The 26,718-nt window shown below is 50.1% G+C and overlaps 1 pseudogene; it reads right to left on the reverse strand.

Annotated features, from left to right (window-relative positions):
• Positions 1-10,862: 10,862 nt before the first annotated feature.
• Positions 10,863-26,718, reverse strand: part of LOC148163972 (acrosin-like) — a 240,030-nt pseudogene continuing 224,174 nt past the window's right edge.

Here is a 26,718-nt window from a genome sequence, read left to right on the forward strand (position 1 = left end):
GCCCAAAATCTAGTGTGTGGCACTGATCTATGCACTAGCCTGATCATATTTGATCATATTCTGCCTTTTTTGAATTGTTTTGTTTTTGTTTTTATCTTTTTTTCTTTTTTTTCTTTTTCTCTTTCTTTTTTCTTTCTTTCCCTTTCTTTTCCCCTGGTTTCAGGTCTTTTCTGATTTGTATACAGTATATTTGCAGGGGATGTTGTAAACCTGTTAGCCTCTTGTTCTCTCATTCATCTATACTCCAATGGACAAAATGACAAGACGAAAGAAATCACCTCAGCAAAAAGAACAAGACGTAGTACCGTCAGCCAGGGACCTACTCAATACGGCCATAGTATGATGTCGGACCTAGAGTTCAGAATCATGACTTTAAAGATACTAGCTGGGCTTGAAAAAAGCGTGGAAGTTATTAGAGAAACCCTTTCTGGAGAAATAAAAGAACTAAAATCTAACCAAATCGAAATCAAAAAGGCTATTGATGAGGTGCAATAAAAAATGGGGGCACTAAATGCTAGGATAAATGAGGCAGAAGAGAGAATCAGCGATATAGAAGACCAAATGATGGAAAATAAAGAGGCTGAGAAAAAGAGAGAGAAATAACTACAGGATCACGAGGGCAGAATTCGAGAGATAAGTGATACGATAAGACGAAACAACATTAGAATAATTGGGATCCCAGAAGAAGAAGAGAGAGAGAGAGGGGCAGAAGGTATATTGGAGCAAATTATAGCAGAGAACTTCCCTAATGTGAGTAAGTAAACAGGCATTAAAATCCAGGAGGCACAGAGAACCCCTCTCAAAATCAATAATAATAGGTCAACACCCCGACATCTAATAGTAAAACTTACGAGTCTCAGAGACAAAGAGAAAATCCTGAAAGCAGCTTGGGAGAAGAGATATGTAACCTACAATGGTAGAAACATTAGATTGGCAACAGACCTATCCACAGAGACCTGGCAGGCCAGAAAGGACTGGCAAGATATCTTCAGAGCACTAAACGAGAAAAATATGCAGCCAAGAATACTATATCTAGCTAGGCTATCATTGAAAATAGAAGGAGAGATAAAAATCTTCCAGAACAAACAAAAACTAAAGGAATTTGCAAACACGAAACCAGCCCTCCAAGAAATATTGAGAGGGGTCCTCTAAGCAAAGAGAGAACCTAAAAGCAGCAAAGAGCAGAAACGAACACAGACAACAGACAGTTAACAGTCACCTTACAGGTAATACAATGGCACTAAATTCATACCTTTCAATAGTTACCCTGAATGTAAATGGGCTAAATGCCCCAATCAAAAGACACAGGCTATCAGATTGGATTAAAAAACAAGACCCATCCATATGCTGTCTGCAAGAGACTCATTTTAGACCCAAAGACACCCCCAGATTGAAAGTGAGGGGGTGGAAAACCATTTACCATGCTAATGGACACCAAAAGAAAGCTGGGGTGGCAATCCTTATATCAGACAAACTAGATTTTAAAACAAAGACTGTAATAAGAGATGAGGAAGGACACTATATCCTACTTAAAGCGTCTATCCAACAAGAAGATCTAACAATTATAATAACTATCCCGAACATGGGAGCAGCCAATTATATAAGGCAATTAATAACAAAAGCAAAGAAACACATTGACAACAATACAATAATAGTGGGGGACTTTAACAACCCCCTGACTGAAATGGACAGATGATCTAAGCAAAAGATCAACAAGGAAATAAAGACTTTAAATGACACACTGGATCAAATGGACTTCACAGACATATTCAGAACATTCCATCCCAAAGCAACGGAATACACATTCTTCTCTAGTGCCCATGGCACATTCTCCAGAATTGATCACATCCTAGGTCACAAATCAGGTCTCAACCGGTACCAAAAGATTGGGATCATACCCTGCATATTTTCAGACCACAATGCTTTGAAACTAGAACTCAACCACAAGAGGAAAGTCGGAAAGAACTCAAATACAGGGAGGCTAAAGAGCATCCTACTAAAGAATGAATGGGTCAACCAAGAAATTAAAGAAGAATTAAAAAAATTCATGGAAACCAATGAAAATGAAAACACAACTGTTCAAAATCTTTGGGATACAGCAAAGGCAGTCCTGAGAGGAAAGTATATAGCAATACAAGCTTTCTCAAGAAACAAGAAAGGTCTCAAATACACAACCTAACCCTACACCTAAAGGAGCTGGAGAAAGAACAGCAAATAAAGCCTAAACCCAGCAGGAGAAGAGAAATCATAAAGATCAGAGCAGAAATCAATGAAATAGAAACCAAAAGAACAGTAGAACAGATCAACGAAACTAGGAGCTGGTTCTTTGAAAGAATTAACAAGATTGATAAACCCCTGGCCAGACTGATCAAAAAGAAAAGAGAAATGACCCAAATCAACAAAATCATGAATGAAACAGGAGAGATCACAACCAACACCAAAGAAATACAAATAATTATAAGAACATATGATGAGCAACTCTATGCCAGCAAATTAGATAACCTGGAAGAAATGGGTGCATTCCTAGAGATGTATCAACTACCAAAATTGAACCAGGAAGAAATAGAAAACCTGAACAGACCTATAACCACTAAGGAAATGGAAACAGTCATCAAAAATCTCCCAGGAAACAAAAGCCCAGGGCCAGATGGCTTCCCAGGGGAATTCTATCAGACATTTCAAGAAGAATTAATACCTATTCTCCTGAAACTGTTCCAAAAAATAGAAATGGAAGGGACACTTCCAAACTCATTTTATGAGGCCAGCATTACCTTGATCCCAAAACCAGACAAAGACCCCATCAAAAAAGAGAATTACAGACCAATATCCTTGATGAACATGGATGCAAAAATTCTCACCAAAATACTAGCCAATAGGATCCAACAGTACATTAAAAGGATTATTCACCACGACCAAGTGGGATTTATTCCTGGGCTGCAAGGCTGGTTCAACATCCGCAAATCAATCAACGTGATACAATACATTAACAAAAGAAAGAACAAGAATCATATGATCCTCTCAATAGATGCAGAAAAAGCATCTGACAAAGTACAACATCCTTTCTTGATCAAAACTCTTCAGAGTATAGGGATAGAGTGTACATACCTCAATATCATAAAAGCCATCTATGAAAAACCTACAGCGAATATCATTCTCAATGGGGAAAACCTGAGAGCTTTTCCCCTAAGGTCAGGAACGCGGCAGGGATGTCCACTCTCACCACTGCTATTCAACATAGTATTAGAAGTCCTAGCCACAGCAATCAGACAACAAAAAAAATCAAAGGCATCCAAATCGGCAAAGAGGAAGTCAAACTCTCACTCTTTGCAGATGATATGATACTGTATGTGGAAAACCCAAAAGACTCCACCCCAAAACTGCTAGAACTCATACAGGAATTCAGTCAAGTAACAGGATATAAAATCAATGCACAGAAATCAGTGGCATTCCTATACACCAACAACAAGACAGAAGAGAGACAAATCAAGGAGTCAATCCCATTCACAATTGCACCCAAAACCATTAGATACCTAGGAATAAATCTAACCAAAGAGGCAAAGGATCTGTACTCAGCAAACTATAAAATACTCAGGAAAGAAATTGAAGAAGACACAAAGAAATGGAAAAACGTTCCAAGCTCATGGATTGGGAGAATCAACATTGTGAAGATGTCAATGCTACCTAGAGCAATCTACACATTCAATGCAATCCCCATCAAAATACCATCCACTTTTTTCAAAGAAATGGAACAAATAATCCTAAAATTTGTATGGAACCAGAAGAGACCCCGAATAGCCAGAGGAATACTGAAAAAGAAAAGCAAAGCTGGCGGCATCACAATTCCGGACTTCCAGCTCTATTACAAAGCTGTCATCATCAAGACAGTATGGTACTGGCACAAAAACAGACACATCGATCAATGGAACAGAATCGAGAGCCCAGAAATGGACCCTCAACTCTATGGTCAACTCATTTTTGACAAAGCAGGAAAGAATGTCCAATGGCAAAAAGACAGTCTCTTCAACAAATGGTGTTGGGAAAATTGGACAGCCACATGCAGAAGAATGAAACGACCATTTCCTTACACCACACACAAAAATAGACTCCAAATGGTTGAAAGACCTAAACGTGAGACAGGAGTCCATCCAAATCCTAAAGGAGAACACAGGTAGCAACCTCTTCGACCTTAGCCGCAGCAACTTCTTCCTAGAAACATTGCCAAAGGCACGGGAAGCCAGGGCCAAAATGAACTATTGGGATTTCATCAAGATAAAAAGCTTTTGCACAGCAAAAGAATCAGTCCACAAAACCAAAAGACAACCGACAGAATGGGAGAAAATATTTGCAAATGACATATCAGATAAAGGGCTAGTATCCAAAATCTATAAAGAACTTATCCAACTCAACACCCAAAGAACAAATAATCCAATCAAGAAATGGGCAGAAGACATGAACAGACATTTCTCCAAAGAAGACATCCAAATGGCCAACAGGCACATGAAAAAGTGCTCAACATCGCTTGGCATCAGGGAAATCCAAATCAAAACCTCAATGAGATACCACCTCACACCCGTCAGAATGGCTAAAATTAACAAGTCAGGGAACGACAGATGTTGGCGGGGATGTGGAGAAAGGGGAACCCTCCTACACTGTTGGTGGGAATGCAAGCTGGTGCAACCACTCTGGAAAACAGTATGGAGTTCCTCAAACAGTTGAAATTAGAGCTACCGTTCGATCCAGCAATTGCACTACTGGGTATTTACCACAAAGATACAAATGTAGGGACCCGAAGGGTTACGTGTACCCCAATGTTTATAACAGCAATGTCCACCATAGCCAAACTGTGGAAAGAGCCAAGATGCCCATCGACAGATGAATGGATAAAGAAGAAGTGGTATATATACACAATGGAATATTATGCAGCCATCAAAAGGAATGGGATCTTGCCATTTGCAACGACGTGGATGGAACTGGAGGGTGTTATGCTGAGTGAAATAAGTCAATAAGAGAAAGACATGTATCACATGACCTCACTGATATGAGGAATTCTGAATCTCAGGAAAGAAACTGAGTGTTACTGGAGTGGTTGGGGGTGGGAGGGATGGGGTGGCTGGGTGATAGACATTGGGGAGGGTATGTGCTACGGTGAGCGCTGTGAATTGTGCAAGACTGTTGAATCACAGATCTGTACTTCTGAAACAAATAACGCAACATATTTTAAGAAAAAAGAAAAAGAAGAAGATAACAGGAGAGGAAGGAAAGGGGAGTATGTCAGAGGGGGAGACGAACCATGAGAGATGATGGACTCTGAAAAACAAACTGAGAGTTCTAGAGGGGAGGGGGTTAGGGGGATGGGTTAGCCTGGTGATGGGTATTGAGGAGAGCACGTTCTGCATGGAGCACTGGGTGTTATGAACAAACAATGAATCATGGAACACTGCACCAAAAACTAATGATGTAATATATGGTGATTAACATAACAATAAAAAAATTTTAAAAAATGTCTGTAGTTTATTTTTTTGGAAAAATAAAATTGTATGGTGCTGGCCTAGAAACAGACACACAGGTCAATGGAATAGAATAGAAAGTTCGGAAAATGATAGTCATAGCACTTTTGGCAAAGTTTACTCATTAGAGTCAGTACATTAAAGGCTTATTTAAACTTAGCTCTGATATGATTAACTCTGAATGGGAATTAATATTTATTAATATTAATTAATCAGCTGTTTCAACAGCTGATTCCAATAAATGCTTCTGTTCAAACATGTTTTATATAAATATATATTATAAAATAAGGATGATTTAGAATGCACATTTTTAAGAAATTTAAAATCACTTTAATAAACGTATCATGGAGAAGGAAATATAGATATCCATCACCAACTGATAGCATCACAAAAGACGACAATCAGACACAATCCGTATCTGATGGAAGGATATAACATGACTTGAGTAGTTCTGCCCACATGTTTAACGTGTTGGGAGCTATAGATCCAGCTACTCATTTACAAAAACACACATCAGAGAAGTGTCCTAACAAATAGTATGACATGTAATCAATGAAGTCCACACTGCGTATATTCTTACGGGAAAAATATTTTCTCAGAGGAAAACGCTAAGACAAAAACGGAGGAAGGAGGAAGAGGAGGGAGGAGAAGCAGAAGCAGAAGCAGAAGAAAGCTGAGAAACTAACCCACAAACTATGGTCTTAACTGACGACACAGCAGCAGAAAATATGCAGTGCGGAAAGGACTGTCTCTTCAGTGAACGGCACTGGAAAACCGCACGCTACACGCAGAAGAATGGAACTGGATCACTTTCTTACACAAAAATTTAAATGGATGAATGACTTGAACATAAGACCTGAATCCATAAACCTCTGAGAGGAAAGCACAGGTAGTACGTTTCGGGGTATGGTTTTGGCAAAGAGTGTTTTAGATCGGACACTAAAAGCGAAGGCAACAAATGCAAAAATAAACAAGTAGAATGACATCAAACTGAAATCTTCTGCACAGCAAAAAATAATAATAATAATAAAAAACTTAAAAGGTGGACTACCCAATGAGAAAAAATACCTGCAAATCATATGTGTGAGAAGAGGCTAATATCCAAAACACAAAACACTCATACAAATCAAAACAAACAAACAAAAACCTGTATAAAAAATGGGGAGAATATGTGAACAGATACTTTCCAAAGATGGCACCCAAGTGAACAGCAGACACAGAAAACGTTGTTCAACAACACTAATCATCGTCAGGGAAACATAAGTCAAACCTGTAATCCGCTATCACCTCACAACTGTTGGGATGGCAATCGTCCCAGAGACAGACACCAGGTGTGGCCAAAGGTGTGTAGACAAGGGGACCCTGTGCACTGTTGGTGGGAATGTACATTGGTACAACCACTGTGACAAACAATATAGAGGTTCTGGAAAAAATGAAGACAACTACCACATGACCCAGGAATTGCTCTACTGAGTATTTATCTAGAGAACACAAAAACACTACCTCAAGAAGATAGATGCACTCCGTTGTTCACTGCAGCATTATTCACAGTAACCAGACATAGAAACAGAGACTTTGGGAGCATTATGCTAAGGAACTCAGACACAGAAAGACAAATACCAGATGTTCATGGACGTTCCACATGGAAAAATATACTGAAAGCATAGATACTGAGAACAGACTGGTGGTTGCCAGATTCAGGGATGGGGGGCAGGGAAGGTGGTCAAAGGCACAATGTTTGAGTGAAAAAATCCATAAGTCATGGAACATTGTGTGCAGCATGGAGACTCAAGCTAACCCAGCAGGATGGGGTACAGTTTCCCCCACTATTTGAAAGTACATTGATCCTAGGAAACATTTCACAGCACAAATGGTGTAAACCAAGGGAGGAATTACCATTCATTTATACAGAAAAAATAGTGAGCAAGCTCAGACTCCAAAAATGACTTCTCTTTGGCTTTCCTTAGGCCTCAGGACACAACTTCCTAATGGATGGAGATAAAGCACAGCAGATGCTCACAGACACAATTCAAAGCGCTGGGGCTGGACATGGAGAGCGGTTGCCAGGAAGGAGCTGGTTGTGGTGCTCGCCGCCTCTGCAGTGGCTCCCAGCAAAACAGATGCTGAACGCGATGCTCACTTTTCAACTTTTTTCATAAGAGGGAAATCCCCATCAGGTTTCTTCCTGTTACTGAAGCCAGGCAATGACGTAGATCTTTCAAAGAAAGCCAAGTGTCTCACCGTGAACTTTTAAAAAGACTGCTTTGGGCTCCTGAAACCGTTGATTGTATCATCGTTCACCTTAGCGACATATCTGGTGGGCATCTTGGGGCGGGGGGAAGAAATATGTAGAAGCTACCTTTAAAGGTGATGATATTATAAATCAGTTTCCCTAATTTGCATAAATTAATGAGCTGATTGCACTAAAGACATTTACAAAGTATATAGGAAAATATCTAAAACTGATGTTGAGGTGCCGTGACATGGATAAATGCAGCTGGGTCGTGTTTTCCTTTTTGGTGTAGGAATTAGTGGCAAACAGAATAGCTTGTGGCTTTTTCATTTGTTTTTAGTAAAATATTTAGAAATCCCAGGGCACCTGGGTGGCTCAGTCTGTTAAGCCTCCGCCTTCAGCTCAGATCATGATCTCCGGGTCCAGGGACGGAGCCCTGCACAGGGCTCCCTGCTCAGTGGAGAGCCTGCTAGACCAAAGAAGCTAGACCAAAAAAAAAAAAAAGAGCACTCTCTGTATGACTCCATTTATTAAAATTATTTTTTAAATACAAATGGATACACAGTGAGAGAAACAGAGCAGAAGTTGCTAGGGCCGAGGAGGGAAGGGGCTGGAGGGATTACAGAGTACCCCAAGGAAGCCTTTGGAGTGATGGACAGGTTCACTATGTTGATCGTGGTGCTGGTTTCCTGGGTGCATTCATATGTCAAAACTTACACCTGCCATATAACCCAGCCATTCCACTATCTGAACACCTACCCAACAGTAAGCATATGCCTCAGTTGCCTAGATGCCCCTTGGTGCTGGCTCATTGTACAGCCTGTCCAGTTTTCCCCTGTTCTTCTTGTCTCTGTGTGCAGCAGTATCTGCTCCGGGACCTGTAAGCCATTTTCAGGGTTAGAGAATCCACAGGGATATGAAGGCAGATCAGAGACTCTCACTTCACTTGTCAACAACTTCATTCATAATTTAAAAAAAAATGACAATTGGAACATCTATTCGTTTTGCAAAAATCAGTGAATTTGATATAAACCAGTATTGGCTTTATGTGGGGAAATGAGTACATTGAGGGAAAGCTAAAGCTGGGGGCTAGAGAACCCCTCCCAGGAAGGAAATGTGGCACTGTATCTCATAAGTACCCCTAATGCACAATGTAATTTTGAGAGGGTGAGTCCCTGTGTGCTAATACGAAAATAACTCTAATTTCCTAAATGAAACAGGAAGTCAGAGTAGTATGAACAGTGACTAAATAAGAAGAGTGTTATACGTAAATCTATTCGTGGGCATGGAAAGTTTCGGAAGATACACAAGAAACCATCAATCAGATTCTGCAGGCTCTACCCAATCCATGGCCTCCCATCAGTGTTCCCTGAGCATAAGCCCTGTCTCCCCAGGAAGGAGACCCAAGTGTCAGCTACAGATGACAGGCCCAATGAGGAGAGAAGGGAAAAACTAAGGACAAGGATTTGAGCATGTGAAAGGAGAGAGTGCCAGGAGAATCCATTCCGGATCCTGGGAAGCTCTGAGGAGGAGGGATGATCTGTAAGTGGAAAGAAACCACTGCTATTATAGCTCCTCCAAAATTGTCCCAAATTCTCCACACCCACCCCTACTCCCTAGCCTGAGCACATCTTGCCACATCATTCCCACCTGCAAGGTCAGGGTTCAGGACTGCCCAGGAAGGGTGAGGGCAGGTCCTGAGTGGCTGCCATGGTTGTTTCTGCTCTTTGGACCATGTGGCTTATGCCTTGGTGTTTGTCTCACTCTGTGACTGACATTGAGTTTTGTTCAGTGTTTAGAGGGTACCTGGTGTCTGACACCAGGGTACAAAGCTTATATAACCAGTAGGGAGATTAAGAAACTGACTTTAGAAGAGACAGACCAAAGCCAACGAAAGGAATCATGGACATGCCAACTCTAATCTTCGTAATGTTGGCTCTCAGTGAAGGCAGATATAATTTGGTTTTTGTATTTTATCAAATGTTAATACACTACAGAGCCATGGGCCACCCAGATCAATTTGCAAGTCCTCTTAGGTAGCCTAGGCATTCCAGGGCTCATAAGTGCACAGACGATATAGACCCGAGTGCCCTTGCATAAGTATAAGGTTACCCAGCATCTCATCACCAGTTGGCTCTAGAGCCCACATCTATAAGCATGTATGACGTGTCACGCTCTGCTCTGAAAGCTTCACATCTGTCCTAATTTCATTGTCACACAACCCTCTGGCCATATTCCCAAGGCCACATAGCTGATGAGGGGTAAAGCAGGGGGTTTGTTTGAACCCACACAGACTGACGAATCCTGAAAATACTCATGCCTGCTTCATCAGTCCCTGTTGCAGCCCCAGCAGGAAAAGACAGGGTCCTTGGTCTTCCTCACCCAAAGTTCCTCCCTCATGGTCCTGTACCCTATGCCATCTGTCTTTGCAACCAGAACATAGGACCATCTTGCACTTGAAACATGTGCAAAGAGTGACCAGGTGACAAGGTATGAGACTTTTGCTTGTTGCAGTAACTGCCCAGCCAGGAGCCCGGGGGTTTCTTTCTGGAGCCTGCAATCATTAATTCTCAAGTGGCTAATCCAGCATTTAGGCTTGATCTGGGCCCTGACCAGAGTGGGCAGTTGACCTGAGGCCATCGAAATCTCTTTCTCAGGAATTCACAGATGGACATAAGCAATTCTGGTTGAGGGCAGACTCCTACCTGGGGTTGGCCATGTGAACTGAGCATCAGATGGCCATGGTACAAAACTTCAGACTGGGGTCATTCTTCCAATGTACCCACACCCCTCCTTCTGAGTCAGCTCACCTCACAGAAGTGCTCCAGGGCCCACCTGCACTGATTTAATAAGCAGAGACTTTGAGTGTGAGATCCAGACCATACCTGGCCTGTCACCACAGATCGCCTTGTTCCAACTTCAAAAATCAAGATTTAGGAGACCACAATGACCTCTGACACATAAGCAATTGCACCCTGTTGGAGGGTGAGAGAGGGAAGACAGATTTGCTGGGGGAGGTTTGGATTGTGCCGGGGAGGGCAGGAATGAAGAAGTCAGGAAATCATCCCTTCAAGATTTACTCTTGGGAGTAAAGGGCTCACTGGGTCTGGAGTGGGGTCAGATCAGGAGGCAGCCGTCTGTTCTGGGAGATCTGTGGTCTCCATTTTGTAATACCCCTTTTCATTAGAAAAGGTCTTCCCCTTCAAGATCTCTGTGAGTTGCTCTAGTCGCTTGGCAACATAAAGTACTTGGGGAGCTTTACTGATAGGTGCGGGGGCAGATGGGAGTGGCGGTGGGGCTGGGGTTGGCGCCGGGGGTTTGGGTCGAGGTTGAGGTCGAGATGCAGAGCGGCTGGGAGGAGGTCAAGGAGGGCGTTGGAAGTACCAAGGAGGGCGAGCAGAAGGGCGGGCAGAGGATTGTCTAGCTGGGATTGCTTGAGAAGTCGGATGGGGAGGGGTGGGCGATTGAGCCATGTGCAGGGCATTAGAACAGATCTTGGAAGCAGTCTGGTTCAGGTAGGGCCAGGTGGCCGTGTAGACGCCGGGGCGCTTAGTTCGGGCACAGCCACCACCCAGCTTGTGACTCCCACGACCACATAGGTGTTTGTCAAGTTGTCTCTGCACATGAAAGGCCCGCTGCTGTCCCCCTGCCCAGAAGGACACAGAAGTCACTCTCTGCCTGAGCCAATTTTCCCCTGCCCAGAAGGGGCATATGCTCTGGAAGGGCAGTTTGTTCAGTCACGTGACTTCTTGCTGCCATGAACACAAGAGGTGGTGGTAAACTTTGAGTTGGTATCAACAGCTTCAGGTGGATGTGAGAAGGGGATGGATTGTCATGGGTCTCCTTGCATTGAGGAGGGAAGATCAGCGACCCCTGAGTCCACGTATGAGGCTTTATGCATGCATGGGCATGTGTGAACAAGTGGATTGGAAGGTTTTGTATTCTGGTGAGGAGAGGTAAGCATTTTCTTCCAGGGTGGTGTTCAGGTGTTATCTCTGTGTCATGGTGGGATAAAGCTCTCTTTGTGGTGACTGGTTCTTTGTAGGGGCCACAGGTATCACCTCCCATCCTCACTACTACAAGATGGGACCAGGGAAAGGGTCACTGAAGCAGGGCCCTGGTGGGAGTGGAGTTCAGGGATTCACAAAGAGGTGTTGACAGGGAAAGGGGCGCCCGAAGGGAAGTTACCTGGCAGGTGTCGATCCTGAATCAGGGTACCCTGCACACACATTGGTTAAATAAATGTGCCCGTTGTACCACTGGGTGGAGTTACATAAGTCGAGGTCGATGAGGTTCACACGGGCCTCCTGCAGTGTAGGTGCGATCCTGTAGGCTACAGCCAGGCGGCTCGGTGGTCAGCGATCAGAGAAGACATGTTTTGGGAAAGCCCTGCCTCCTCCCTCCACGGAAACCCCATCATCCTGAAATGCTCTACTTCAACCTAAAATCCATGAAAGTCAATGCCTCTGGCCTCTCCTCAGACACTTGTGAAGGATGTGGGGTGGTGGAGGCATATGCAGGTGAAGAGGAGGGGCAGTGCATGGAGGATGAGCAGATGTGGCTGCAGGAATGTGTGTTGATGCCAGATGATTATTCACAGCTACAGCCAGGATGTGTCACCTCATTTACACCCCACAGTGACCCCCTGTGTTAAGTGCTATGACTCACCTTGCCTCCAATCAAGAGCTTGGAGCACCACTTGCACAAACATGCTGGTAGGGAGGTGGTGTGGCTTGGATTCGGACCAAGGTTTTCCTCTCTACACTCAAACCCAGGGCATACATTTCATTTCCCCACAGTACGGCTCTAAGTCGCCCTCATTGCTTTTTGTCCCCCGTTAAACCCCTCAGCTCAGTTCTGGACAGGATCTGCTGGAGCTGGGCAGATGAGTCCCTCCCCGCATGCCTCCCATCCGTTTTGAAGTTACAGAGAAGGAGGAGCTGCAGGATGGCCTCCACACACACAGATCGGTCAGGGGCATGGGTGGTTGGAATAACCGGAAGGCAGGTCAGAATATCCTGTACAGCCCCAGAGGCTCCATCATGACCTTTGGGTTAAGGAAGGCCCAGCCCAGGCTATGATTCCATCAGCCAACCTCACACCTGACTATAGGGGCAGCTATCCCCTCTTCATCAAGTGGCCTCCACCCACCACGGCCGCACCCACAGCCCAGCCACAGCCTGGTGGGTGGGTCTGAAATCGCCTGCATCCGGGTGGAGATGTGGCAGATCACACTTGGAACATGGCAGTGGAGGCCAAGTGGGAAGCCAGAACCAAGTGGAGGAAAGTGGATGGAGCTAGGCACACAGCATTCAGACTGTGTGTTTGTGTGGCTTGGACTGCATCTCCAGGCCCTTCAGGTCAAGTTTGCATACCATCCAAGCAGGGTTAGTTTTGTACTTGCACTGTCCCCAAGGCAGGGGTGACATGGAAATGACCCCCACAACAAGCCTGGTCGCTTATGGTGACCTTTTAGATCTATGGAAGAGCCAGATGACCTGGAAGAGAACAGGGTTTTCTCAATCCCAACACGTTGGCTTTAAATGCTAAAAAGTCCACAAGAACTTGAAATTCAATAGAAAGGGAGGACTACCCCAGAAGCATATGGGCTCAAGGAGGAGGTAGAAAAAGGAAGGTCTGCAAGAATGACACAGAAATTTGGAGGCTGGGGATTTCTTAAAACTCGGCTTTACCAGTAGGGGATGGATTCACCAGAAGACGGTAGCAATCCCACTAAGTTGAGGAGGATCCTAGAACAAAAGATGCCTTGTGTGATGTCCAGGGTGTAGCTGGGAGCCTATAATCCTTTTGAGAGATAGGACAGCAAAGGTGGTGGTAGGGGTGGGAGTGTAGATGAGAACCCTGAGATCAGCCCCCCCAGGGACTATAGGAACCCTGGGACACTGCACACATGTTTGGGTGGGTGGGCAGAGCAGGGAATGCCTGGTGTTGGGACAAGAAGAATGCTCTAGAGGCCTCAGCAGAGCTATGGACATCAATAGCCAGACAGAGGTTGAAACCCGAGGTCAGGGAGGGAAGGGCCAGCAGACGCCAGTGAAACAGGGGTGCCCGGGAGGAGAAGCAACCCAATTAGACAAAGGGGGAAGCCTTGAGAGAGGGAAGAAGAGTTACAGGAAGCATACTGAAACTACCAGGGTTTTGTCACCAGAAAAGGCTGAATTTTGAACCCCAAATGACTGAAGTGCCTTGATTTAGGAGCCCTCAGTGTTCCATTATCAATGGACAGAAGAGCTTTCAGTCTCTCTTCTCATCCCCAATGTGACTGGGTAAAAAGTCCATGTGGTCACCTGTGGAAAGCTGAAAGGCCTACCTACTCGTCAAACCCTTGCTGCCCACTGCTGGCCTGCCAAGAACCCTGTCCCCTCTCTGCAGAGAAAACGAAGTCCCTTGGATGGGGAGGGTGGATTCTCGCATTGTGTCCAGCGAGGGTGGGGAGCAGAGGTTCACTGAGGTCTAGAGGGCTGGGCTCTGGGGTCTCAGAGCTCAGAGACCACGTGACATGGCCCTTCCACTCAACGATGGGGAAATGGATGTCCAGAGAGGAGAGGAGTTGGCCCGCAACCACAAAACCCCTTCTCGAGCTCTTCTCCAAGTGCTGTTTCAGGGGACAATCCCCCATTTCCAGAAGGTAGCAACTGGGGTTCCAGGCCCCAGATAGAGCCACAGCCCATACCCCATTCGAAAAATGCCCAGGTTCTCCTGGGCCTGCATACACCCTTCCACCTTGCGACCACACAAGCCATCAGTGGTGAGGTTGTGCACAGGGGACTTGGCTGCCAGTTTCTCCCGCTCTAAAAGGGGACAGTGTCCCACATTCTGGTGGACATCAACACTAGGCACCACATATGGCCCCTGCACTTCAGAGACCACTGAGGGAATGACCTCCAGTGCCCCTACCCCTGTGAGAGCCACTCCCATACTCACCTTTCTCTTTCAAGAATCCCCAGCCAGCCACCCAGCAGGCCTGAGGAACTCCAGGTGGGCCCGCCCTAAATTGGGGCAGGCGGCCCGTTCCAATGAATTGCCCACAAGGAACGGGAGGGGTGATCTTCATGAGAGCAATGTCATGGTTCTCTAAACTGGGGATGTATTTCTCATGAATGATGATTTTCTCGACATATCTCTCCTGTTGATGCGGCTTCACTGACTCATCGTTCCCATATATAATTTCCCTTGTTCCAAAACTCAGTCTCCAGTCATATACTTTCTGTGGGCACAGAGGCAAGCCAGGTCATCCTCAGAAAGGATGGGCTCGACAGAAACCTCTGGTGACCATGATCCTCAGAGCCCTCCCTCAGCAAGGGCCTGGGCCCACCCACTCATGGCCTGGTTGCCACATGGCCCAGAGCCCCGGGGAGACTGTGCACAGAGAGCCCTGGAGAATGTCCCCTTCTGGGAAGAGCCTTTCTGAAGACCTCCCTCCACGCGTTATCTTTGGCAACCACAGACACTGCCAAGGACAGCAGAATGGCAGTTGGCAGCATCTCTATCATATTCCTGCCCCAGCCTGCCCTGGAAGACCAGTGACCTCACAAAGCTCTGTGGCCTCCTGACCAATCAGCATGGCTACATCCCCCTTACCCCCCCAATAGTCAGGCCAGGCAGGAGCCCTTTAGCTTAACCGGTTCAGGCTGAAACAAGATCCCAGCTTTCTGTACAGGCCCCTCTGTACTCCTCGGGTGATGGGGGCTCATGTGCAGCCCCCTCCCTCTGTCCCAAGGCCAGGATCTTCATTCCCAGTTACATTCAAAGATTCCGTATCATCTGAGGATCCAGTTTTGTGCAGTGTCAGGGTCTGCCCCTCATGCAAGCTGCAACCACAGTTCCTGTTCCAAATCATGGGTTGAGGGGCAGCTCTATCCCTCTGTGTCAAGATGATGCAGCATGTCAATGGTCACAAGGTGTTGGGCTCACCAGATTAATCGATCCTTAACACTGTGTAGGGCAAATTGTCTTTCCCTCTTCCAAGTATATACTATCAGCACACGTTTCAAAGAGCCACTTTGAATTTCTCTAATTTAGGACTACAAAGCCCATTCTTCTATTCACTGCTGAGCATCACAGGGCCTGGTGTTTCTTACCTGAGTGTCTCCAGGTCTCCTCTCTGAGACCTACATACAGGAAGATGTGTCTCCTATACCTAAGGATCAGGAAATCTCACCACAATCACCTGAATATCCTGTAGTTTCATTTTTTCTGATTGTCAGGAGACGGCATCTCACCGACAGGAGGATGACAAATGCTCACCTCCTACCTGCATGTAAAGAAGTTTCAACTACCTGTAGGAGTGTGAGGAGGTCACACCTCCACCTGCATGAAGGGCAGTGTTCCCTCCTCTCCCTGAGTGTAAGTTCTCCAAAAGACAATCTGAGCATCAAGAGGTTGTCCCTTGCCTGCCTACGTGGCAGGACACCACATAGATTCTTCCTAAGTGTTATGAGTTTTCAGATTGTCAAATGAGCTTTATTCTCCTACTAACTTTCTAACTAAGTGTCACAATTTCTCAGCTCACATAACTTTCAGGAGGTCACATGCCCTTCAAATGAATATCCAGTAGGTCTTATATATCTTTACTGGAGTATCAGGAGCCATCATCTCCTAACCCTAACCTTAACCCTAACCCTAATCTTAACCCTAACCCTACCCCTAAACCCTAACCCTAAACCCTAACGCTAAACCTAACCCTAAACCTCACCCTTACCCTAACCCTAACCCTAACCCCTCACCCTAACCCTACCTCTCACCCTAACCCAGGGCTGGTCAGCAGAGAATCTAGAAGGCCAGCTCTCCAGAGCCCCTGCTAGTCCAGCTAGAGACTCCCTGAGCCCAGAGCGAGCCCTCCTCTGCCTGCCCACCCATGCACTTGCCCCTGAGCTTAATGATGACCTGTTCTTGACCCTGAAGGTGAGCTGGCCAACTAGGAGGGGAGTCCCGCTGGTGGGACAGGCTGTAGATGCAGGACAGAGTGACACCACGTGAGCTAGCAGGAGCCACACTCTAGTCTCCCTCACGGAGCCTGCTCGGGAGCAAGAGTCAGGGTGCCCTAGGGGCCGGCACACAGCAGGGTCTTTGCTGACCAGGCAGCCATGGACCTAGGGAGAGTCCACTCTGCCCTCTCCCCACTCCTGCCTGGCCTCACCTCTCCTCACTGTGGGGCTGCAGGACCAGGAACCAGGCTCCATTGGGCTGGCTCAGCTCCAGCTTGTAAAGATTTTGCAGCCCCTGGAGCAGCTGGATTTCCTGGGGCCAGAGGGAGGACTGGCTGTGGACCAGGACTGGGCTGGGGAGGACGCAGGGCCTTGTAGAGGGTGAAGGATGGGGCAGGGGCTGAGTCCTGGGGCCACTGCTCATGTCTACAAAGGGCTGAAATCCCTGAATGCCCACGGAGTCCCTCATTATATTAACGGCCCCCTGCACATGGGAATCCTGCTGGTGGGCCCCTCCACCCCAGCCTCCTTCCCGCCCCTCTGACTCCAGCCAGGGCTGCAGCCAGGGACAGGCTGGACGTCTGTCCCAGGTCCTGCCAGGAAGACAAGGCAAACGAGGAGAGGAGAAGGGGAAGGGGCGGACTGATCTTCTCATGTCCTGAGTCAGCCTCCATTGATGACTCCAGGTCCTCTGGCCCAGCCCAGCACTTAGCTGGACCCTGAGAGGGAGTTTGCATTCCAGCAGACTGGAATGCATTCCAGCTGGGTGGGGGATATTGAATGACCTGTGCGTCCCCAGATATCCTACCCACCTGGTCTTGCACGCTAAGGCCTGCCACAAGGGTGGCCATGGTTGTGGGGCCCAGTGGACTTTGGGGCCACAGAGCAGTTGGCAGTGGTGAGGGAACATGGGGGACACGTCAGTTGCAGAGCCATGGGTCTCGTGTACATCCGCCGCAGGGCTGGGTCACTGTACAGGTGCTCTGTGCAGGTCCCCTTTGCACACCTGGCCATGACACACCTGGCTGGCCCTCTTGGGAGGGAGGGCTGTGTGCCTGGTGCACCTGTCCCCCGCCTACCCTCTAGAAGCAGCCACGTTCAATAGTTTCCATGTCCAACCCTCAGGGACAATTGGGAACATGGGTCAAGAGAGGCCGAGACTGGCCCAAGACAAATGAGGGGTGCAGAGCCCAAGGAGCAGGGCTGCTCTCCAGTCCTAGGCCAGCCCCAACCGTCCCATGAGGTTCGCTTTGGGGGTGCGAGCCCCTCAGTTCCTCGGGGATAGCTACCCAAACCATCCCATGTGGGGACATGAACTTGGCATCCCGATGCACGTAGAGGCATGCGCACCTGCACACCCACCCCCACACCCACATCACTCTGACTGCCCAGCTGGGGGGTCAGAAGGGGAGGACACCCAGGGAGCAAAGTGGGTGACAAGGGGGAAAGAAGAAAGAGGTTGGAGACAGCTGGGCCATGGGGCAGGGCATCAGGACTCCTGGCAAGGACCCAGATCCAGAGCATGGGGAGGGGAGACAGGCCAGGCTGATGGTCAGGGGTCCCCAAGAAGCCCGGGGGGTTGCCAGGGAACTGGGAGAAGACAGGGTCTGGGTTCCGGTGTCCACCACCACCCTGGGCACATGGGAGAAGGAAGAGATACCCACCCCAAAGTCCAGAGGGGCTACAGCCCAAAAGGCCTCAGCTTACTCTTCTGTCACTTGGGCTGCAGAGATGCAGTGTCCCAAGGGTCCCACAGGCTTGTAGAAAGAGCCTGTTGGCCTTGGATCTCCATCCCTGACCCACTGTGCTCCCAGTGCTGGGAAAATGCTTTCTACCCCCTCGAGGTCCTTCTCAGAAGAGGACACACTGGGGGCTTGTGGGGCTGAGGACCTGGGTACACAGAATGTGGCAGAGCACTGGGCCACCAGTCTGGAGACCAAGGTCAGGGCCCTCCTTGTTGCAGCCTCAGAGTCCCCATTTGGAAGAGGATCCAGAATCACTCCTCTGGTCAGTGTGAGGAGGCCTTAGGAAGGAATGGAGCAGCAGGACCGGAGAGGGGAACGTGGACAAGGGAGGCTTCTGAGGTTTCTCACATCGCCCATGGAACCCACAGATCCTGCTCCTGTGAGAGACACAGACACAGAGACAGAGAAGGAGACAGAGAATGAACCCAGGACAGAGGGAACCAGGAGAAGTCACAGACTCCATCAGCTTGGAAATGACATCCCGGCATTTTGTGCCATTCCAATCCTGAGAGCGCCGTCACACAGGCCATCCACCCTGGAGGGGAGGGGATTCCACAGAGATGTGTGACCAGGACTCAGGGGTGCCAGGAGCCACTGTGGGGACTGCCCAGCACACGGGCACAGACGAGGCCCTGGGACCTGAGCCTAACCCTAATGGGAGCCCCTGGAAGTCTGTGTTGTGAGATGACAAGGTCAGAATCAGTTCATTACTACTTCCCACCGGGGCTGGGACACAAGCAGGAGGGGGGTGGCTTTGCCTGGATCCCAGAGCAGACCCAAGCCCCTCTGAGCTGTGTTCCATGCCAAGCCCAGCTCCTGGCTCATCGTTGCATTGCCAAGTATGCACCAGCCTCCTGTGAAGGCAGGTATGGAACATGTGTAGAGGTCCTATCCCCAATGGTGTAACTAGAAGTAGAAGCCAGAATACCCCGATGTGCACATGGGGAACCTGGGGAGGCCCTGAGAGGCACAGGGTCTGTCCAGGGTCACAGCTCTGGGCATGCACAGGAACCAGGTCTGAACCCAGCTCTGAGCCATCACAGCAGAGACACCAGCTGCACCCAGGGCTCCCGGGGGCTGTGGGTGGGCTGTGTGGGTGTCACTGTGTGGATGGGGCATGGGGGGAAGATGAGCATTGAGCAGCTGGGGGAGGGGGGCACTCGGGGGGCTCTTGTGTGAGGAGTAATTTGGGTAAAAGGACCCCAAGCAGTGGTGACCTCACTTCCCTGACAACAGAGCTCAACAGAATTTGGAACCCTGATAACCAGGCACCCACATTCCACAGACAGCTACCTGCCCAGGTCGTTTCATTGGAGATCTTCAAACCAAGATGTTCGCATGTTGCTTTCCAAGGTCCGGAGGCTGGAGGCGGAAGAAAGCGCGCCCTGCAGACGCTGTCCCCCGCTGTGGATTTCATGTCAGGGCTCCCCACCGCCTTTGGCCATTTCCCCGGAAGGACAGAAAGGTGACACCAGGAGGCCCAAAGCCAGCCACCCAGCCCCACTCACTCTGATGACCTGTGTAGCCCCAGGTGCCCTCCGTGTGTGTGTGTCTGTGTGTGTCTGTGTGTGTGCGTGCGTGTGTCTGTGTGTGAGTGTGTGTGTGGGTGCACGTGTGTGGATGGGGGTGTGTGTCTGTGTGTGTGTGTGCGTGTGTGTGTATGTATGTGTAAAGAGGGGTCATGCAGGGTGGGGCCACCCCGAGCAGGAGCAGGCTGATGAGGATTCAGATACCCAGTGGGCAGATCATGTTCAAGGTCAAGGCTGGCTGTGTGGGATAGGGTGTGCGGGCACTGCCCGTTCTGCCCGAGGTGTATCCCGATAGCCATGCAGGGATGGATCACTGCATCCTGGATGCAGGGCTGTGCACGCACAGGTCTGTGTCTGATCTGGAAGCAGCAGGGGGACTGGGCAGGAGGACAGTGTGGATGGTCGGGCAGGTCTGTGATGCCTCAGGGCCAGCTACTGGTCCCTGTCTTTGCAGAAGGCCCCGGGGGACATGGAGTGGGACACGCTGGTGGACATGCCCTCCATCTCCTCAACAGAGGGGGTGACCCCACAGGGGTCCCCAGAAGCAGGTGCTGGGGATTGTAGTGGAAGACCTCCTACACCACCCAGACCACTGTCCCAGGTGGTTGTCCACCGGACAGTGGTCCAGTAGCCAGAGCCCACGGAGGCCAAGGCCGAGGGTGAGAAGGCTAGGGCTGGGTGTTTGTGGTGTGTGGGGATAGGTCGGTGCTGGCCCCACAGGGAGGAGCCCTCAGAGGCTGGTGTGGGGCCAGGAGCAACGCCTGGGCACAGAGCACACAGCGGTGGACTGCAGTTGGGGAGACGTCCCCGTGAGGGTTCCTTCCGGCTGTGGCTTCTCTGGGAGACCCTGGCCTGGGCTCTGTCCCCGCAAAGGCCCGCAGAAAGCAGGCATGTGGGTGAGCTTTTCTCCTCTCACCACTGCTCCACCACCTGAGGAGCTAGAGCCAGATTTGGAGGGAGGGCTTGTGCCTGCAGTGATTTCAGGAGGAGACCAGGAGCCGGCAGGTGACCGGCACCTGCCCACGGAGAGCCTGGCACTGTCCAGGAAAAACTGGCACCTGCTCCTGCGCCAACCCCTGCCCCTGCCCCTGCTACAGTTCCTGCCACTCCCCATTCCCCCACCCCAGCCCCTGCCCCTGCCTCGGACCCAGGTCCTGACCCGGCTCCTGCCCCTTCCCTTACCCCTGCCTCTGCCCCTGCCCCAGCCCCTGCCCCTGCCCCAGCCCCTGCCCCTGCCTGTGCTCTTGTTCCTGCTCCTGCCCCTGCCAGAGCCACTGTCCCTGACCCAGATCCTACCCTTGCTCCTGCCCCTCTCCGTACTCCTACCAGAGCCGCTGCCCCTTCCCCTGCCCCTACCAGTGGTCCCGTTCCTGCCCCTGACCCAGATCCTGTCCCTGCTCCTGCCCTGGATTCTGCACCTGCCACTACTGCTGACCCTGTCCCTCCCCTAGCCCCTGCCCCTGCCCCTGCTCTTACCCCTGACCCTGCCCCTCACCCTGCCCCTACTCCTGCTCCTGCAGGGCTCCCACGGCCACATCCAGAGCCCACAGCCCTGCAGGGAGAGCTCCTTGTACAATTATCCTTACTTCCATCGCCGGAACCTGAGACCCCGCCTGATTGTTTCATCCCCTCCCCCTGTGTTCTTTCTCTCTGGTACATATTAACTCTTTTTTTATCCTTCCATGTCCTATATACTGTTTATTATTTGTTTTAAATAAAATTAATTGTTTTCAATTGAACAGGTCATGAGAATTATGTACATGCCCAACGCTGTGCCACCACACCCCAGAACATTGCCGCAGAATATATCATTCCCCAAAGGAGTCCCCGAACCAGAAGCCCTCCCTGCACTTTTCTCCCCCAGCCAGACCCTGACAACCCCTAAGCTGCTTTCTCTCTCTGTTCCTTTACCTATTCCTGATGTTTCTGTAATTGGAATCACACAATAAGGGCCTTTGTGTCTGCCCCCTATTTTCAAAGGGGACTCCTTTTCTTCTGTGTTTTTCATAAAATTTCCCTTATTTGATACTGAAATCCCCAATGGATTACACATCATATGTAATCAAAGAGGCCACTTTAGGAATTATGGGCACAATCTCGGGGCCGAGACCCCTGGTCCTGCTGGGACACCACAGCCTGACCCCAGACAGGACAGTGCTCGTTCCTCCTGGGACCCACACAGAAACCAGGGAAATGCAGAAAGTTGGAAGATACACCACAAAGGGCAAAAGCATTGCTCACAACCCAAGGCCAGAGAAAGGTTTCACCTGAATCTGCTCCAAACCACGATCCCAGTCACTGGGTTCCACAGGTACGGAGACCAAACACATGCAAATCCAAGGCAGAAAGATAGGCACACACGGAATATGTGTCAGAGATGTGGGAGCTCCTGGGGAAGGGCTCTGGCAAAGGAAACCATATGGAGGCAGTGCTGGTCACCCTCAGACTGGCAGGTGTCTGGTCTGGGGACCAGCAGGCCTGGGGAGAATGTGAGGAAGTAGAGGTCCCCTGGAGAGAACGGTGACAGGCACCCCTGTCTGGGAGAACAGTGAGCAGCATCCATCCCAGGCCACAGGTGCACCAATCCTCAGCCTCGGACTCAGCCCCGGAAACTCTGGCTCGGTTTTTCACACACGTATTGTCAGGAGTGTTCATCACAGCGGTGGTGGAGAGAGCAGGAAATGGAACAACACTAATGCCCAAGGAGATGGATGGGATCCATGGTCCCAGTTCTCATGATAGAATGCCCTGCAGCTACTGTCCCGGTGTCATCCGAGGCACAGGATCTGGGAAGCCCCTCCTAAGACCCAACCCTCCTGCCACCCTGCCCCTGGGAACATTGAGAATTGTTTGAGGAGGAGGGGGAGAGGATCCAGGATGACAGCGGGTGCAAGGAGAAGGAAGGTCAGCACTGGGAGGACAGATGGACGTGCCCTGAGCCACCATCTAGGGCCCGGGCGGGCTGTGATGCCCTAGGACCTTACCCCAAATAAGGACTCCTGATTTATGGACCCAGCTTCTGTGGATTTACTCCCTCCCTCATTCATTCTCTCCCTCATTCATTCCCCACCTCCAACCCTCTCTCCTTCCTCCTTCATTCAGCAGAGGATCTGGGGTCCCTGCTGTGTACTGAGCACTGAGGTTTCTTCAGTGAGCACCCCCCAACACACATGGTCATGTCCACTGTGGGAGGTGATGGGGGCAGTCCTCAGGATTAGCAGTGGTGATGAGCATCAGGAATCGGCTCCTGAAAACAGAGGACAGTTGTACAATGCAAAGAATGGAAGACCCATGCTTAGCGCTTCCTCTAGAAAAATCTAGTCCTGAAAAGTAATGAAAAGTAAGTATATCCTAGACTTCATGCAATGTGAGTTCTACTGGCAGGTACCTACTGATTCCTTGAAACAACAAAGAGTAAATTATCCAGTGTCGACTGCGGTGTTGTGACCCAACTTTTCGGACCAAATGATAGCGTTTCAGGCAACATCTCCAGGGCCTCTGAGTTTTCCATGGGTCTCTGCGATTCGCTGATCCTTCCATCAGCCTCTTTGGGAAGTCCTGTCCTGTCGTCTTCCTTGTCTCCTGCCTCTTCTGGGACCCTTCCATGACCTCCCCTCCAGGGCCTCCCCCTCCAGGACTCTCTGTGCTCCCTGGTCTGACACCCACATCCCACGCTGGGTCTTGTGAGCCCTGTGCTTTTTGCAAGGAATGTGTGCTCCTACTGGGGTCACTAGCCATCTCCCTTGCAGTGGCCTGCTTCTTCCTGCGCTACGTCTCCTCTGAGCAGTCTGTGAGGCCGGACTGTGCCCATGTCACGGGCACGGAAGCGAGAGTCCAGAAGGTCCAGACGACCTGCTCCCAGTCCCAGCGTGTGGAGCCTGGGTCAAGGATTGTCCATGAACAGAGGAAGACTTGGGCCCAGGGAGACTGAGGGAGGATGTGGCACAGTGAGCCTGCAGGAGGAGAGGGAGCACTGTGGGGACCTGGCGCTCAGGCCTGCTGGGAGACCACATCTCACCCACACCAGTTCTGTCCCCAGGGCTGGAGGTTGTCAGGGTAGCCACCCTCCGAGGTTGCAGGCTGACACTGACGAGAGGGGAGTAGGTGCACCTGGTGCAAGAGAGAATCCTCAAGCAGAGAGGAGGGGGCAGGTGCTCCCACAGCAGCTAGAGGAACTCGGGGTAGCCACCCTCCCAGGCTGCAGGATGGCAATGGCTGGCAGGAGAGGAGGCACCTGGTGCAGGAGAGAGCCCTCAGGCAGAGAGGTGGGGGCAGGCTCTCCCCCAGCAGGAGGTGCACTGGGGCAGACTGAGAGGGCCTCCGTGGACAGCGGTGCCTGCAGCTGGTGTCTCCACACAGACCCCCTCCTCAGGCTCAGCACAAGCTTGTCTGGATGGCCTTTGTCCCCCAAATACGAAGTTTGGCCCAGGACCCTCCTCAAGCCCCGACTCCCAATCCTTTGACCTCAGGTCAAGTGACAAGAAATGCCCAATATTTTAGGTGGAGTTGGGTGCACAGGGACATTTGCTTTTCTGGCCCATGCTGTAACATTGCTGGCATTTTAAAGAACTCAGGGCTTTGATTCAAAATCGGTAGGATGCCGAGGACCCCAGTCGGCTTTCTGGAAACCTGCCTCTGGGCCTTGCAGCCCTCCCATCCCACCAGTTCTGCTCAGAATCCCTCCAGGCCACAGACCCACAGTCTTGGCTCTTCAGATGGCCCGGAAGATGCAACTTCAAAAAACGATCCCGGTGGGGCAGCAGGACACACTATGGATTCCAGCAAATCCGCCTCCCACAATCTGAGGGTACTGCTGGACGAGCTGTCTGAAAACAGGCATGTCAGGGTTCCAGGAAGATACCAGAGGCACAGGAGTAACTGAGGAGCACCTGAAGGTCAGGTAGGGGCAGTCAGAGCTTCCAGACCCTTCTTCCCTAAAGCTCTTCATTAACTATCCTTTCTTACTGTGATTCTGTTTGGTTTCTCTTTGCCCCAACTGTTATCCATTGCCTTAGGCAGCAGAGACTCATGTATGCCTTTAAATGTTTTGGACATTGAATGTCCTCCAGTAGCCACTTCACTGCTGGGAGAGTTGGTAGCAAGCAAGAAATCCCAGAGGACTCCAAGGGTCTGGACTTGGTGTTTCCCTCTCCTGAGATGGGGACACCTGTGGGAGGTGCAGTTGGTCAGCTGGGGGAGGGGGTCAGGCACCTGAAGTGGACAGATGGGGTATGGGTGAGGCCCGAGGCCCCCAGGGTATGTGCCTGGCATCCGGACTGAACAGGTCTTCAAAGCTGCAGACTGGCTGGGATCATCTTCAGGCTGAGGAAGAAGGTGAGGGGAGTAGAGGGGACTGAGGAGGTTCGGCTTAGACAGGAGAGCGCTGAGGCACACTTTTGGGGGAAAAATGGGTCAGGTTCAGACTCACAGGGACAGACCTTGAGGCCATTATGCCACGTGAAATAAGCCAGTCCCAAAAGGACCGACACCGGAGGACCCCACTTGTGAGGGATGGAGAGCACTCCCGTTCACAGAGGTCGAAGGAGCTGCTGGGTGCCATGGCTGGGGAAGGGGAAAGGGGGTTAGTGTCTCGTGGGTAGAGTTTCAGTTTGGGATGATGAAAACGTTGTGGCGATGGATGGAGGTAGCCGGTGCAGAACAGGGAATATACTTATTACCACTGAAACACGCTTCATGGTATCAGCTGTATGTCCATTATAGCACAATACAAAAGAAGTGAGTCAGGAAGTCGGGGCCATCGCGAGTCCCTGGAGGGCCCAGGAGCAGGGAGCCTGTATCTTAGTTCTTGCTCTCATGCTCTGCCCCTTGTTGGGTGACTGAGCTCAGTAAGTGCTTGCTAAGACACAGTGCAGGCAGCTGGTCCAGAGAAAGTGCACAAGTGTAAACCCACTGGTTAGCACTGAGGAATCCCAAAGGGATGCGCATCCAGACAGAGCGAGTGCCCACATTTCACAAACACCAGCACAGAAATAGCCATTTAAAACAAAGGCAGGGGGGCGGAGCAAAATGGCGGAGGAGTAGGAGACCTAGATTTCGTCTGGTCTCAGGAATTCAGCTGAATAGGGATCAAACCATTCTGAACACCTACGAACTCAACAGGAGATCGAACAGGAGAGTAGCAACAACTCTCTGAACAGAGAAACGACCACTTACTGGAAGGTAGGACGTGCAGAGAAGTGAATCCGAGGCGATATTCGGGAGGATAGACGGCGGGGGAGGGGCCTCTGCCGGCGGCTTCTGGCAAGTGATAGAGCCGCGGAGCACAAAATTGGACCTTTTAGAAGTTGGCTCCGCGGAGGGACGTCGCTGCAGTGGCTAAGTGGGGGGTGGAATCCTCCCGGGACAGTGTGGTCTCAGGACCCTTGGGGTCACAGAGAGACCGGGGGTGCCTGAGTGCGCCAGAGCTCCCAGGTATCAGAGCGGGGAAGCTGGCTGCAGAGACGGAGCAGAGTCGCGGGCTCTCAGCTCGGGGTTGCCATAAACTGTGATCTGCGGCCCAGTCGGGGCACGGCTCCCCCAGCAGGGACCCAACAAGCAGCAGATCCGGGGAGACTCCCCTTCCTTCCCGGGGAGGAGCGGTGCGGGAACGCACTGCAGGGATCTGCTGGGTTTGGAGACTCCACGCGGGGTCGGGTGCCAGAGATAGCAACGCTCGATCACAGGCCGGGTGAGCACGGAGTGCGGCCGGAGACCGGGGATACGGAAGTGACTGCTTTTCTCTGGGGGCACACTGAG

The sequence above is a fragment of the Eumetopias jubatus genome, unplaced genomic scaffold, assembly GCF_037043125.1.
Source record: "Eumetopias jubatus isolate StellerSeaLion01/CBP00866 unplaced genomic scaffold, mEumJub1_p1.0 scaffold_7, whole genome shotgun sequence".
In the NCBI taxonomy this organism is placed as follows: Eukaryota; Metazoa; Chordata; class Mammalia; order Carnivora; family Otariidae; genus Eumetopias; species Eumetopias jubatus.